A 16,262-nucleotide genomic window follows, 5' to 3' on the forward strand; every position below is an offset into this window, starting at 1 on the left:
TCTCCAAGTGTCCCCGGAGATTCCCAGTGTGCAGCCAAGATTGAGAAAGATGTCTCTAGCAGAGTCCCCTCATCTCTCTGATGGTAAGCATCACCCAGTGGGCTTGTAAAATATACACATTACCAAGTCTCTCCCACTGAAAGTTCAGACTTGGTAGGTCTGGGTTAGGGCCCAGGCATTTGTATTTATATTTTTATTTATATATTTATTTTTGAGACAGGGTCTCACTCTATCACCCAGGCTAGGTGCAGTGGTGTAATCATGGCTCACTGCAGCCTCAAACTCCTGGGCTCAAGCAATCCTTCCACTTCAGCCTCCCAAGTAGCTGGGACTGACTACAGGCACTCCATCATGTCTTGCTAATTTTTAAGATGTTTTTGTAGAGATGGGGTTTTGCTGTGTTGTCCAGTCTGGCCTTGATCTCCTGGCCTCAAGAAATCCTCCCACCTCCGCCTCCTCATGTGTTGGGATTACAGACATGAAGCACCATGCCTGGCCCATCTGTATTTTTTTTTTTTTTTTTTTTTTTTTTTGAGACCGAGTCTCGCTTTCGCCCAGGCTGGAGTGCAGTGGCACAATCTCGGCTCATTGCCACCTCCGCCTCCTGGGTGCAAGCAATTCTTGTGCCTCAGCCTCCCGAGTAGCTGGGATTACAGGCGCCTGCCACCACACCCAGCTAATTTTTGTATTTTTAGTAGAGACGAGGTTTCACTATGCTGGCCAGGCTGGTCTCCAACTCCTGACCTCAAGTCTTCCGCCCACCTCGGCCTCCCAAAGTGCTGGGATTAGAGGAGTGAGCCACTACGCCCAGCCCCATCTGTATTTTTAACAAGCATTTCAGAGGATTCTTATCCTCAATTTTGGGAAACACTGCTAGGGCTTACATTGAGATTGTCTAGAGGAAGAGGGGAGCCCTGTTCATGGGGTGAAACTCTCTGCAAGGCAGGAAATGGTAGTATCAAACGCAGGGTGTTGTTCACTACTGGGCCACACATTAGGATTTCCTTGTGAGCCTTTAAAAAATACCAAAGCTCAGGGCCCATCTCCAAATATTTGGATTTAATTGGTCTAATGAGGAGCCAGTATATTTCAAAATCTCCCAAATGACTCTAGCATGTGGGGAGAGTTCAGAATCACAGTTCTAATGCAACCAAAGGAAAGTATCTGAAGAACATAATGTGCAGAAATATGAAGCTACTACCCATGAATGATCAGAGACTAGGGCCATGTAATAGGGAAAAACCATTAACTGGAAGGAAGTTCAGGGGACTCAACAGTTTTGATTAACCATGGGCCGGGCTGACTTGAAAAATGTTTCAAGTCTAGGATAGCTGTTTGCTTTTTAAATTATTACAGTAATGGATTCGTTGTTGAAAATGAATGTTGGAAGAATATAAAAAAGTACAAAAAACAAAAATTGCTTATACTCTTTCTACTCAGAGATGGTTACTTTGATACATATCTTCTCACCTGTGTGTGTGTGTGAGGATGTGAATTTTTGAACAGCCTGAGTATTCTACTAGGTATCTGGTATTATGTGAACATTTCCTGACACTTGTAGCACAAACAGCAGCAGCTGCTTACACGGTGGTTGCTGTGTGCTAGGTCCAAGCCACGTGCTTTCTGCAAACTAACTCATTTAAGCTTCACCAACATCCTTCTGAGGTAGAAGCTACTGTCATTACCACTCTACAGAGGAGGAAACTGAGGCACAGGTGTTAAGTAACTTGCTTAATACTAACATCTACTGGGCACCCATGCTGTACCATGCATGGTGCTAAGCATGCCAAGTGAATTATTTCATTTCAACGTTATAATTACCACTACTTCCCGCTTTTACAGATAAGAAAACTGAGGCACAGGTAGGTTAAATGATTTCCCCAAGTTACACAGCCTGCAAGAATTTGTCAAAGAGCTCTAAGCCAAGAAATGTGAACCTAAAACGCTCAATTAACCCTGCATTTTACTTCTTCCAGTGTAATGAAAACCCCCTCAGGTGCTTAATGTTCATGGATGAATTGTATTCCCTCACACACACGGGATTTACTTAACCCTTTACCAGTGTTGGATATTGATGTGGATTCTATTCTAAAACACTTTGAAAAACACTATTGTTCACAAACACGTGATGTAGGTCTCAGATCATTTAGAGTAAGTCCTTAGAAAAGAAGTGAGTAGATCATGGGGTGTTGTGTGATGCATGTTGTCAAACTGACCTTAGATAAACTATCCAATTTATAGTCCCTCCTGTCGTGCAGAGGAGAGCCGGTCTTGCTGAACCTTTTCATCCCTAGTTATTACAACTATTTTTCCCCATAACTTCTCACTACTTTAATTTGCATTTCTTTGATTACTAGCGAGGTCGATTTCTTTTTCCCCATGTGCTTAGGTGTTATTATACATTTTGTGGTTTCGAATGATTCCAGCAACACAGTCTGCTTTTCAGCTGGTGGCACAGCAGAGTGAACACAACATGAAACTGGGAGGTGCAAGGCCACCAGTTCTATGCAGCAACAGTGCGTGAAGCCTGGGAAGAGTCCCTGCTGGGGCCTGGGCTGCAGGAGAGCCCTTCCAATCACAGAGGCAGAAGGCTGTGGGCAGGAGCCCTGGTAAAAACTTCTATTTTTATTGCTACTATTCTTATTTTGGAATTACCTCTTTGCCTTAAAAGGTAAGGATAGCCCCTCAAACTCTGTATCCAAGGCCGGGCGCAGTGGCTCATGCCTGTCATCCTAGCGCTTTGGAGGCTGAGGTGGGTGGATCACCTGAGGTCAGAAGTATGAGACCAGCCTGGCCAACATAGTGAAACCCTGTCTCTACTAAAAATATAAAAATCGGCCGGGTGTGGTGGCGGGCATCTGTAATCCTAGCTACCCGGGAGGCTGAGGTGGGAGAATCGCTTGAACCCGGGAGGAGGAGGTTGCAGTGAGCTGAGACCGTGCCACTGCACTCCAGCCTGGGCGACAGAGCAAGACTCCATCTCAATAATAATAATAATAATAATAATAATAACAATAATTCTGTATCTACTTCTACCCCCTGATAACTTGTTAGGCAGTCATTTACAGCAAAGCTTAGTTATGGGCTGGAAAACCAGAAAATATCCACAATCAATCTGAGGTAAGACATTTGCCACTGAGCAGCCTCAATGCTTCTGTGTTAACGACCTGTACGTGGTATAAGACCTGTACTGTCTTAACACCGGGCACGGTAGGAGGTCACAATTTCTGTGTTGCTTTTGTTGTCATTGAAATTATGTTTTGAGCATTTGGGTTTTGAATGCTGAGAAGACGGCTTCCTGGTCAGGTTCGACACAGATTAGTCATTTTGAAAGCCATCGCCACTGGCCCCTCTGCATAGCCCCTTTCCTCCCTCCCTCCCCACTTTAGCTGAGCCAGGCTTGCAGCTCCAGAAGCCACAGAGTCCTCCCCTGGGGACTCCTGTGTGACCGCCCATCAGTAGCCTGAGAAATGCTGTAGAACATGAACCACTGAAAAGTCTTCAGCACCTACTGTCTATAGGCTCCCAGACTCTATAGAAAATCCAAGGGCAAGACTTAAAAACTACCATGTAATAAGGCATTACAATTGTTACACCCCACTGTGAAAGGCTAAAAGAAATCATTAGGAAGTATGCGGTTGGTGCTTTGCATCAGAAACAATCTACCCTCTTACCTCTGCTCTTAGGCTGATGGTGAGTAGGCTTTTATGAAGCACCGTTCTCATTCCTGACAGTCCTGTGAACGCTTTCCTGGATTGCATGACTTTAGGGAGGAAACCGTACCGTGTGGCTTTGACGCGTTTTCTCAATTGATAATCGGGTTTCCCAGTGTGCTTGGAGAAGGGGCTAAAATCCTAAGGTGCTACTTGTGCAAGTACACGCCACGAGCATAATCAGAAGACAGATAAAAAATGACAGAAATAGGACAAGAATACAAACAGCCTGTCACTTCCTACAGAGGGAGCGTGGTTGGTTTTCTTCTCCACCCAAAAATATTACACTATCACTTTAACTTTGTCAAAACTGCCATATATAACAAACCAAAATAACTAAGAATTTTGGGTTAAACTTCCTTCTGTTTGCACAAGGTGCCAAAATTCCAATTTAATAAAAATACAGGTCATCCGGGAAAATTTAAATTATCTACTTTGCAATGCAGTCCACATGACATAGAAAACTATAAACCATTTAATTAATAAACATCTATTTTGTACCTAGCAAGGGCTGGGCTCTGACAGGTGCAAGCGGACTCCCCATGGGGGTCGCTCTGGTAGATTTCTCCTTCAGACAAGTTAGCAAGAATGGCTCTTCTAGTAGCTTCGCTATAGGACGCCCATTACAGCTAAAATGTGTACTGCTGCATAGGGTTTCAAAGCCAAAAATATATTTTCTGATATGTTTAAGGAAATGAGATCAAATTTTTCTTTTTAGAAAAATGAAACTAATTATCTTACATTTTAAAAGACATTAACAATGGCACTTCTAGGAAAACATGCTGAACACATTAACACAGGGTGGGAAAAAGATAAGGAAAGCAAAGTGGAATGTGATTGCCCAGACAAATTGTGTCCATGAGTTCAATGGGACAAGCAGGGTCTTTACACAGAATTCCCGGGTGAACGGGACGGAGATGAAACAGAAGTTACACTTGCCAACAGCCCCGTCTCTCATCTCAGGAGAGATGAGGCCAGCGAAACAACTACTAGCAACTGCTTGGGAAACATCTGAAATATGAGCATGTGAAAAACAATATGTTTAACAGAAAATGAGCAAGTCTATTCACTGCATATGCAGCAGCTAATTATGAGAAAAATTAGGAGACAGTTCTGTTCATTCACATGACTCCTTCTCAACCACAATGGAAAATGATACCCTTCTTTTAAAAAGTTATTCTCCTTAGAATAGCAACATTTGGGCTAGGCACAGTGGCTCACGCCTATAATCCCAGCACTTTGGGAGGCTGAGGCGGACGGATCACCTGAGGTCAGTAGTTCAAGACCAGCCTGACCAACATGGTGAATGAAACCCCGTCTGTACTAAAAATACAAAAAATTAGCCAGGTGTGGTAGTGGGTGCCTGTAATCCCAGCTACTTGGGAAACTGAGGCAGGAGAATGGCTTGAACCCAGGAGGTGGAGGTTGCAGTGAGCTGAGATTGCACCACTGCACTCCAGCCTGGGCAGTACAGAGCAGGACTCCATCTCAAAAACAAAACAAAACAAAAAAAATAGCAACATTTGGAATGCCTGTAACCACTGGCTCACATTCCCCATCTTCTCAGTGGCCTCCAAGGTCCTCATGAGCCACACTGACTTGTTATCACCCAGGCAGCTGCAGCCTGGCACTGGGCCTGATACCCAGGAGCACGGGATAGATGTGTGGATTAACTTAAGAAATCAGCCAGAGGCTTGCTGCCTGCCTAATGAACTGGGGGTTCTGTGGGAAGTGAGAAGACAGTTACCCTTCCCTCCTCCATGAACAAAATCCTGAGCCTGGTCCTCCCGTGGGGGCCCTCAAAGTCCAGTCAGCCATGCTTCGCTGTGGTCATTGGGGTGGGGCTGGGGAGGCCCCATTAAAGCCATGCCTTTATCCAGCGATCCCTTCCTGGTTCCCAGATCTGCAGTCTCGCAGATGCCTGCTGCTTTCCATTGCTTTCCAACCCTAGTGTCATGTTCTAGACCAGTGGATGGTCATGACACACTAGCCTAGCCTGTTCCTTCAAAAGCCACTCCCCTTCCGGAGGCGTCTGTATCTAGGCATTGGTATCCAGATACAGAAACTGACCGCCAAGGCTGTAGGTCTCACTGAAAGAGCCAGGAGCAGCGTTCTCCTCTGGTTGGCAGAAAGGGCTTTGGGCATCTCTTTAGAGCGACTCACATTCACCAACCCCGCTGTCAGGTGCCTAACATGCTTCTGTGATGGCCTCAGCCATGTTCCGCTCCAGAATTTGCTCTGAAAGCTCTCTGGGCCTGGAAGGCTGCAATTTCTTTTTTCAGCATGATTTGGTCTATTCAGTATACCACCCCGTGCAAATATCCCTCTGACACAGGGTAACGAATGGGCTAATTTTGGAAAGGGGAAATCTGGGGTCCGGAGAAGATGGAGACTGAAGTATAGAGGTTAGCATAAAATTAAAGGTCAGTCAGAAAAGAGAAAACTGCTCTGAAAACATAATGGATGAATATTACTCTTCAGCAAAGTTCAATTTGAACAAGAATTGTAGGTTGCGCTGGCAGAATGGTAACTAGAAAATCCACAAATGCCCAGTCAGACTGCTAATGCATTGTCAGGCCTGCTTTTTATGATGTCACAATGAATGACTCTAGATGACAGGCAGTGCAGATTCAGTTAAAACATAAAGTACCTGGCGGACTATTTCTGGAGGTTACAGTTTTGTTATTAAAAAAAAAATACACAAATAATGGGTCTGGAAGAGGAAGCATAATAAATTTGAGGACTCAGAAGTGATGCTAAATTTGGACATTTGAAGAAGGGGCACAGGAAAGCAATTCAAAGGCACTTGAGTTATCAACGTGCACAGAGGAAATTAAGTAGGAGGCATGTTGGAAAGGCACCCACTGATATCGACCTGGATGGAAGCCCTTGAAGTCACAGTTCCTCCACAGCATGGGCTTTGAACTCCTGCGCTTGGGTCTGGCTTCCACAAAGATGAACTCAGAATGGAAAAATTAAAAAAAAAAAAAAAAAAAGTTGGAAGCCATTGCCACTACAGTGCCAACCTGGCCAGCCACAAGACCATAATATTTTTTAAACTCTGACGGCTAGAAATGGACACAAATTGCTCTCTTGTGGTTGCCAGCAGGTTTCTGAATCATCTTTGGGTTAGGGCTTCAGTAGACTTTTGATTTTGCAAGGTCTAGTAAAGAACTTTTATACACACAAGGTAAGTCGGAGGCCACGGTCCACGGGCCCCGCCCCTGGGACTGGGTTTTGGGGTTGTTGCTTCCTTTTCATAAATTAGTAAATTCACAACTGGTGCTGATGTGAAGGATGGCGCCAGCTTGGAAACTGTCATGGTAATTCTAGTAGTGTTTAATGCACGTAACAAAATCAGGGGCTGGGAGACCACTCATGCAAGGGGGCACCTCATTGATGTGGACCACTGACCAACCTACAGGTAGAGAAGACAAAGAGAGAGCCGGCACGGAGGTTCACGCCTGTAATCCCAGCACTTTGAGAGACTGAGGTAGGAGGATCGCTTGAGCCCAGGAGTTAGAGACCAGCCTGGGAAACATAAGGAGACCTAGTCTCCACAAAAAATTTAAAAAGAAAAATTAGCTAGATGTGGTGGTGAGTGCCTGTGGTCCTAGCTACTCGAGATGAGGCGGGAGGATTGCTTGAGCCTGGGAGGTCAAGGCTGCAGTGAGCTGAGATGGTGCCACTGCACTCGCCTGGGTGACAGAGAGAGACCCTGTCTCAAAAAAAAAAAAAAAAAAAAGAAAGAAAGGAAAGAAAAGAAAAGAGAAAGAGAAAGAGAGAAGAGAGAAGAGAGAAGCAGGATGGAGCAAAGGGATACAAATGAAGGAAGAAGGGCATAGGTTCACGTGGAAGGAGAAGGAAAACAATAACCTGGAGAAAAGGTAGGTGGAGCTTGTGAGGGCTCCTGGGGCAGCCGCCAGCTGCGTGTACTAACGTGTCCCCAGTGAAGGTGCTAGAACCTCTCACTGGGAGTCAGGGTATCTCTGAACAACATCCTTCCTGCAACTGCACTTCTAAGGGAAGAAAGCTGGGTCATAAACCCCTAACCCCCGACTCACGCCAGCTATTTAAATGAGCCCACTCCTTTTACTGATTAACATGGCAAGGACGCACTGATGCCTTCTAATGAATGTAAAGGCAAGAAGCCACACTGGGTGGCCCTTACTCGGAGGCAAACTCCCTAGAGGGCCATATGCTGACGCTCCTCCCATGCTAGGATCCCACTGATAGAGGACCCTGTCCCTCCACATCAATGATCATCCCGGGAGCATCCCAGGGCCTACAGGAAGCCACCCCTGAGGATGTCCTCACAGGCAGGGACAGGAAGCACTAGAGAAATGGTTCCCCACCCGAGTGACTAGGAGAAGTCCTGGTGACTGCACGCAGGGCAGACACTGTTCCCTCCCACAACGTGAGGCCCTTCCCACCTGATGGGTGGGCAGCCGGACCGGCCTCGGCTTCTGATGCCTCATCTGTACTGCAGGGACAGAATCCTTCCTTTTGAGTTTTCTGGGAGGGATGAAATGAGATAATACCTTCAAAGTGTTATTCATCACTTTCTTGTGGATTCCCTAACTTGAGGAAGAAAAGGTACAGATGGAGAAAAATAGGCTGAGAAAACAATGTCTGTGGCCAGTCCTTGGGGAGCCGGATGAACCTGCAGTTGACACCCAAAGACGGCTGCCCGGGGTCAACGGAACAGTCCAGGCTCGGGGCACGTGCAGAGGGGTGGTTTCTGGCTTCTCATCATACCAACAGGGAGCAGTGTTGGAACGTTGCCAGGAGAGTGGTGAGCGGCTGCCCTGGGCACTGGAGGGGTGGCGTGGGTTTAAAGGCCAACACCATGGCTGTCCAGTGGAACGCTGTCGGCAGCATCCTTAACTGCCCCTGCCTCTGATGCCTCATCTGTACTGCAGGGACGGACTACACCTTCCTTTTTGTATCCTGGGAGGAATTAAATGAGATGATACATTCAGAGTGTTTAGCACAGTGCCTGACACATAAGAAGCCCTTGTTTCATTTGGTATTAACTCAATTAAAATACATTCTCAATGGAGTAGGTTATCTTGAAGCTCTGTTTGCTTGATCGCCTGGGGAAGGGGGTGCGGGTGGCACACATGAAAGGGTGAAGAACCGAGTGTCTGTCTGAAGGTGATGATTATTTCAGATCGGCATTGTCTTTGTCTAAGCTGTAATCAACAGGCCTTCACAATGCCAGGAAAGAGTGACGTAGCTGACTGTCATCACAAGACGCTGCTCCTCCTGGGGATGGCTGGTCTCTGATGAAGAAGCTACACCCATTTCCACAATATGGATATAGAACAAACCAGTATTTCATTTATTAAAACAAGGCAGGAAGAGAAGCTCTAATCCATTCTCTCTCATGCGTATCTAATAGGTAAGGCAGATTATTTCAGTATTTTCATATTTTCTCTTTAATAAGGGCATGTCAGATTTTTACCATGTTAAACTGCCTTCACCAGTGTGAACCACAGAGTGCCATGACAGACATGGAGAAAGACCAGCCTCATTCTCATTTGCCTTTTTCTAGCACCACTCTTGCTTTCATTTACTTATTCATTTATTCAACGAATATTTATGGAGTATTCGCGGTGCCTCCGACCCACGGTTCTTCAGAAGCCAAGATGAGGGCTGTGAGGAGCAGAAAAGGCGGTCACTAGTCATGGGTTTCTGAGAGCCTGAAGGACCCTGCAGCTGGGTCTCTGGTGATGACACCCTAGGGAGGCCGCCTAAAGGCCCCAGGCTCCATAGCTGCACAGCGGCCCACCAGTGACACCCCCAGTCCACACCCTGTCCTTTGTCGAGAACGCAGAGGCACAGCCATCTTTGAGGCAAAGCGGCTGGACCGGAAGACCCACTCGGGTCTCTTTTGGACCCCCGTCTCACATTCCTACCCTTGGTGTCTCTCTGTGGGGCATTTCTTAGCTCTCAGACTCATCCAGTTCTCTAGCTGAAGGCAGAATTCCACACGAACAACTCTCCTCTTGGGGATGGCATAACCAGCAAGACACATGAGGCCCTCGGCGGTGCTGTCGCTGGATCTTCCTTGTCACTCCAGAAGCCTGCACCTCCACACCACTGCACCTCCAGAAGCCTCATGTTCAAAGGACACAACCTGCTTTTTAGTGGGGAAACTGGTGCTGGTAAAAGCTACATGGGGCACACGCAGGAGACAGGACCAGCTTCCAGGCGCTTCTGGAAGTTTCCACACTTACGAACGAGACCAAGGAGAAGGGCATACAGAAGACAGTGAGGGAAGAGGCGGCCTGTGTCTTCCTGGTGTTCATGAGCATGCCAGCCCTCAAGAAAGAGAGGCTTTGCCTCGTAACGAGGTCAAAATACCAACAGCTAATGCTTAGGATGGAAACAAGCAGTGAAAAGGCAAATCGTGTTTGAGGATTTGTAAGTTTGTAAAAGAAAGAGGAACATAGAAACAGATGTTAAACTTGAAGCATTCTCTGTTTTTGGAAAACCCTTATAAGCAGGATATGATTTAAGAGAAGCTTTAAAAGACCCTGAAAATGAACTGTTTACCATATCCAGTAGCACTATCTAGAATGGATGTTTACTGATCAAATAGAAACCTCCCAAGATGAGGGCCCCAGACCACCACATCAGAGACTCTCCCTAGGTTGCTAAGTCTCTCATTAGTTAACAACTGCCACTGATGACAGGAGATAATTACAAGTTATTCTCATGGGTAACTAACAAAAAAATCTTACCAGAATTCCTGGGGCTATGCAGAGAAGAGCCAATTATGGTATAACTTTCAGCTTCAAACCTCTGCTATGTTAAGTGTATTTTACAGCTTCCTCTGATTATAATATTTCAAAGGAAACACATTAAGGAAACCCTGAGTGCCTGATAACAGCCTTTTACATATTTTAATGGTCGTTAAGTATTATTTAGTTTTGGCTACTTGTATTTTAAGCATGCAGTTTCCTCCATGTGCAGATAACACAGTTTTTCCTCTTTGCCCACTTCCTCTTACTGTGTGTGTGTTTGTGTGTGTGTGTGTGTTTCAGCAGGCAAGCTTTGGACATGGCCTGTGAGTCTTTTCCTGGACCACGTCAGTGCCTTTCATGCAAAGCCCACAGCCAGTTTCATCACTACAGTCTGTTAACTGAGACCATTTAGGAGCGGGCTAGCATCTAGATGAGCTCTCTGTGGAGTCAACGACTTAAAAAGGGGAAAATGCCAAGTCTTTAGTGTTATTTGTCAAATTGTCTGTGAAGAGAACATGTTTTGGGGTACACAGGGAGTCCCTGTGGCCTGGAAACTGTCCTCACCCGCAGCACCTGCAGTGGGGAAAGCTCAGGCACCCATGCCTGGTCATTCCCTCCTCCCCATCCAACCTCCCTCTCCCTTGTCCAGCCCCTCCCCTCTGATCGGAGCGGGGAGACACCCTAACCCAGACTCAAGCATCCACCGGCTGTCTGAAACTCAATTTTTTCAAAAGTTTCAACTAAGAGATGCGGGCAGTTGACAGCAGTGGGTTCTGAAGCTAAGCCATCAAGGGGAGCAAGGGCGGAGTCTAAGTCTCTGCCAGCCAGAGGTACGGGGAAGCAGAAGCTGTCAGGGAAGGGAAGAGGAGCAAAACAAGTACCCGGAGACGCACACATGGGTGGCAATGGGAGGCAGAGATGGGTGGCAATGGGGGACAGAGATGAATGAGTCCCCAGGGGAATAACCCACAATCCAGGGGGACACCTTCTCATTCCATTTCTAATGAGGCCAGCCAGTTTTTCTCCATTTCCTATGAATGGTCCGTGAATCTCTCCATGAATCCTTACAACGACCCCTCCCTTTCCTTTCAGGTAGGTTCCACTTCCTGCCTCCCAAAGGATCTATGAAGGAGGGAAACTTTACTGCTAGGAAGTCTTCAGCCTGGGGGCAAGGAGGGCCCCTGAGCCAGGGGTCCCACAGTCAGGCTTCACAGTCCATCTGCTGTGCTTTAAACGCTGGTAAAGTTACCAGTCATATGAACGATGGCCCAACACGTTAACATGTAGCTTCAAAAACAATTACTGTCTACTCATCAATTTAGATAAACTATGTATGAAGGAGAACCAACTCTTGGTCCTTCTCCACTACTTGCACCTAAGAGATTTTTAGCAAGTTCACATGCTCCTTTGTCTTTCTTCCCAACAGAATTGTCATTCTTCTCCTGTCCTAGATGCTCAATACTACTTGATCTGCTAATAGTGAAAGCTCAAAGCAACAGCCCCCTCAGCACATTAGGAAACAAGTATCCTGTATGCTCAAAAATCTCATCAAAGCTTCATGTTTGTGTTTTGTTTTTTTTTAAGTTTTACTAGAAGTCCCTCGAGTAAGAAAGGGAAAAAGAAAAAAAAAAAGTAAAAAAATTTTACTAGATAGAGCTGGTCTTTAAATCAGAAACTCTGTTCTAAACTGATACTAATCATTACAGGGTAAGGAATAGTCCTGACCATTCTCACCAGACAATGCTGATATTCCAGCTAAGCCCCAGATGATGGATAATCCTGCCTTCCATGTATGCTCCCTTTACAATGTCCACAGAAGAGCAGTGTTATGTGCATTATCTCATGTAGACAGGTCAGGATGCAGTCTTTATAGGCCTCTTCAGACAGGAAAGGGACACAGCTGGGCTCTGAGAGCTGTCACACGTCCATGCATGCCAGGGGGAGGGTGGAGGACAAGGGACTGAGAAAAGACCATCCAGCGATGGTAACCCCGGGAGCTCACAGAATCAAGTGCTCCTTTCAAACGATAATAGTCCTCACCTGGGGAGAGCTCAGCCAGGCCCAGTGCTGCTGCAGGGTGGCAGCCCCAAGGCATCTGGCAGCCGGGGGGGCGGGGGAGTTGTGGCTCAAGCTGGGCTCCCTCCATTGCTGCACTGAGCAGCCATTCATGGCCAGTGACATCCTCTGGGCTTTGTGTTGGCTATGGTTTAAATGTTTATTCTGTCTAAAACTCCTGTTGAAATTTAATTGCCATTGTAACAGTATTAAGAGGTGGGACCTTTAAGAGGTGATGAGGTAATGAGGGTTCCACCCTCCTAGGTGGGATTGGTGCCCTTATAAAAGGATGAGTTCAGCCCTCTCTTGTTTGATCTCACTCTCTCACCTTCCACCATGAGATGACACAGCAAGAAGGCCCTCATGAGATACCACCACCTTGACCCTGGATTTCCCAGCCTCTAGAACTGTGAACTGATAAATTTCCATTCATCATAAATTACCCAGCCTGTTACAGCAGCACACATTGGATGAATGCAATGTTCTTCAGTTCTAAGATAATAATATTGCCAACATGCCTAGGTCTCCACTATTGTGTCAGAATAAAACAAATTTTCATTCAGCCCCTGTGGCCTTCCAAATGACCTTGATCTCCATCTTTCCTAGGACATGAGTGGGGTGTTGAGGACTGGCTCAAAGTGTGGGGACACACTTTAAGGCAGCCCTCAACCAAGAAACTGCAGAAGAGGAACCCTCGTGACCCTTCCCAATCACGCTGATGGCTTCAAGTTGGACAGGGCTATCCCGGGCCCCAGGTACCCCCTAGACCGGGAGGCCAGCCCAGCAGAGGTCACTGTGTGGGATGGAGGAGGCAGCAAGACCACAGCTGTGCTTTTGAGTAACCAAAGACTGCAATCTGACAGCACCATTTATTCATCAGATTCAGAATTCACATAAGTCATAGCAGTATTGGCTTTTTTTTTTTTTAATTTAAGCTGTTAACTATTGACACCTATTTACTTTTTCCCAAAGCACTTTGTTTCTGATGGGGAAAAACAATTCTCCTTCATGCCTACCTTTCTGTTTCCCTCCAATTTTCAGTTCTCTATTGGGCACCTAAAAAAAAAAAAAGTCTTTCATTTCAACCCAGGGAACCTTGCAGCCAGTCTCTGAAGCTTGGGGCACTGGCAGAGATGTCTGCAAACATGTATGCATTTGCTATTTCTACCCTAGGAGCCAACCTTCAATCCAAAAGCCACTCTACACCATCTATGTGAATCGGCCAATCTCAACAACATGGACAAGAGGCCAGATCTGTCGAGAACTCTGTCATCTGTATGAAAACATCCCAGGGCTACACAAAGCCACTTATCTGAGCCCTTCACTCAGGATGGAAACAAAGGCAGCTTGCAGATCTGATTATGCCGTAGTCCTCAGGAACCTGTTACCACACAAGGGGCTAGAAAGTCCTGAGCGAGTTGTGGATGAGGTTGGCAGCCACACTGCCCACACAGAATTCTAAAGGGGATTCTCCTGCCTCCCACCGTGAGACTCAACTCTGATCCAGCCCCTCAAATTTGAGGGAGACCCCACGTAACCTACATGGTCCACCTGCAGGGATTCCATAGCCCTGTCTTTACTTCATTAGAAACTGACTGTTCTGCTTTTCAACAGTTGCTACAATTGGGGAAAGAATAAATTGAGCACATGAGCATGTATTAAATAACCATATATGCCCTGTACTGTAAGACTCTGTACAAGAAACAAAAGAAATAGGAGACAAGGTACAATCTCAGTACCTTGATATCCAAGTTGGAAGGTACAAATATACTCAGCAGAAAACTAAATGAAGAAACAAAACAAAAACAAGCACCCGTTTGTGTGGTAGTCATTAAGGTTATCTGAACCCTCAGACAACTCACCCATAAGACCCCTTTTCCAGCTCCATGCTGGAAAATGGCGGCCAAGAAAGTGAAGGCCTTGACAGTAGTCGACAGAAGTGTGAGTTCTGAAGCACAAGGTGAAAGAGAAACAGCTTCCAGCCCCTTCTTCATTGTGATTTTCCCCCCTGAGCCTGGCTCCATCAGTGCTAACTCCTCTTGCTCCTCACTGGAGAAGCATCTGACTTGGCAACTTAAACCTGCTTTTACTACGCTGGGCAGAAACGAGGGCTCTCACCTTTGCTTTTCTCCAATAATGTGTTAAGTGCTCTGACTAAAAACAAAATCCTTCCCATTTTTGCCTGAAAACTGTCAACCAACAAGGAAGGTCCTTTGTCTGCAAGGGTGACCTCGAACCATGGAAGGCGAGTTCATTCCCATCAGACTTGCCTGTTTTGTGTGTTTGTTTGTTTTTCTTAAAGAAAGGTCCCTGATTCCGTCTGTGTCCTTTGTCCATATCTAACTGCTGACATGCAGTTACATAACACGCTCTGTAGACTCAGAGCTCTTCCTCCCCAATCTGTGCCTGGTCCCAGTGCACCACTAAAGGCAAACACAGTGTTAGGAAGGGATGACAAAGGTTTCCTCCAGGTGGAAACCGCCTGGGAGAGGGTTTCAGGGCTCCTCTCCCAGCCTGGCTCTGTGGCAAGCTGCCGAAATTCTCTCCTTTTTTACCATCCTGTTCCCCTAGCTAACCCGCCCTCTCTTTTTGTTGTAAGGAAACACCCACAGATGCAGCTGTATTCAGATGGGATGCCCACATTAGGGCCAGTGTGTGTGCAAGGAAAAGATAGGTCAGAAGCCAATGGAATGATATGAATATACCAGAAGAAACGTTTTGTTTTACAAACGGAGGGGAATACAGAGCCCTTTTCACTCTCTGTAACCTGCAAAATATTGAATTGTGTTAATAAGAAAGCCAAATATACTGTGAATGGGTGCGTGGTTGTGAAATAGCTTTTACAAAGTTCTAAAATGACTCCTATCTGAGGCAAGATGAAGAGATTACAAGGGAACCAAGAAGCAGAGTCCTAACACATGGCATTCAGCATGACAGAATGTGTTTACTCACTGCTATTTATTGAAGGCCCATTATGGCCAAGCCCTGTGCTAAGTGCTGCTGGAACACCCTGAATATCACAGTGGAAACAAGTGATCTTGGGCTGGGTGTGGTGGCTCATGACTCTAATCCCAGTGCTCTGGGAGGCTGAGGTGGGAGGACTGCATGAGGCCAGGAGTTAGAGATCAGCCTGGGCAACACAGTGAGACTCTGTCTTTACAAAAAATAAAAATTAGCCAGGTGTGGTTGTGTGCACCTGGCCCAGCTATTCGAGAGGCTGAGGTGGGAGAATCACTTGAGCCCAGGAGGTCAAGGCTGCAGTGAGTTATGACTGCACCACTGCACTCCAGCCTGGGCAACAGAGTGAGACCTTGTCTCTAAAAAAGGTGGCCGGGTGCAGTGGCTCACTAATCCCAGCACTTTGGGAGGCCTAGGCGGGCAGATCACGAGGTCAGGAGTTCGAGACCAGCCTGACTAACATGGTGAAACCCCGTCTCTACTAAAAATACAAAAATTAGCCAGGTGTGGTGGCACATGCCTGTAATCCCAGCTACTCAGAAGGCTGAGGCAGGAGAATTGCTTGAACCCTGGAGACGTTGCAGTGAGCCGAGATTGCACAATTGTACTCCAGTCTGGACGACAGAGCGAGACTCCGTCTCAAAAACAAAACAAAACAAAAAGCAAAAAAAGTGTTCTTGTGTCTAATACCATTTCTCCCTCCTTGGCCCTGGCCAAATATAGATTTGAAAGAGTTTACCTACACATCACCCACCGCCAAACTCCTGAGTCAAAAGAAAACGGT

The 16,262-nt window shown here is 46.4% G+C and overlaps 1 protein-coding gene across 4 annotated transcripts in view; it reads right to left on the reverse strand.

Moving 5' to 3' along the window:
• The window catches only part of JCAD (junctional cadherin 5 associated), a 102,159-nt gene that overhangs the window by 18,064 nt on the left and 67,833 nt on the right, over positions 1–16,262 (reverse strand). The gene's annotated exons all lie outside the window — the stretch shown is intronic.

Source organism: Pan troglodytes, chromosome 8 (genome assembly GCF_028858775.2).
Source record: "Pan troglodytes isolate AG18354 chromosome 8, NHGRI_mPanTro3-v2.0_pri, whole genome shotgun sequence".
Classification (NCBI taxonomy): domain Eukaryota; kingdom Metazoa; phylum Chordata; class Mammalia; order Primates; family Hominidae; genus Pan; species Pan troglodytes.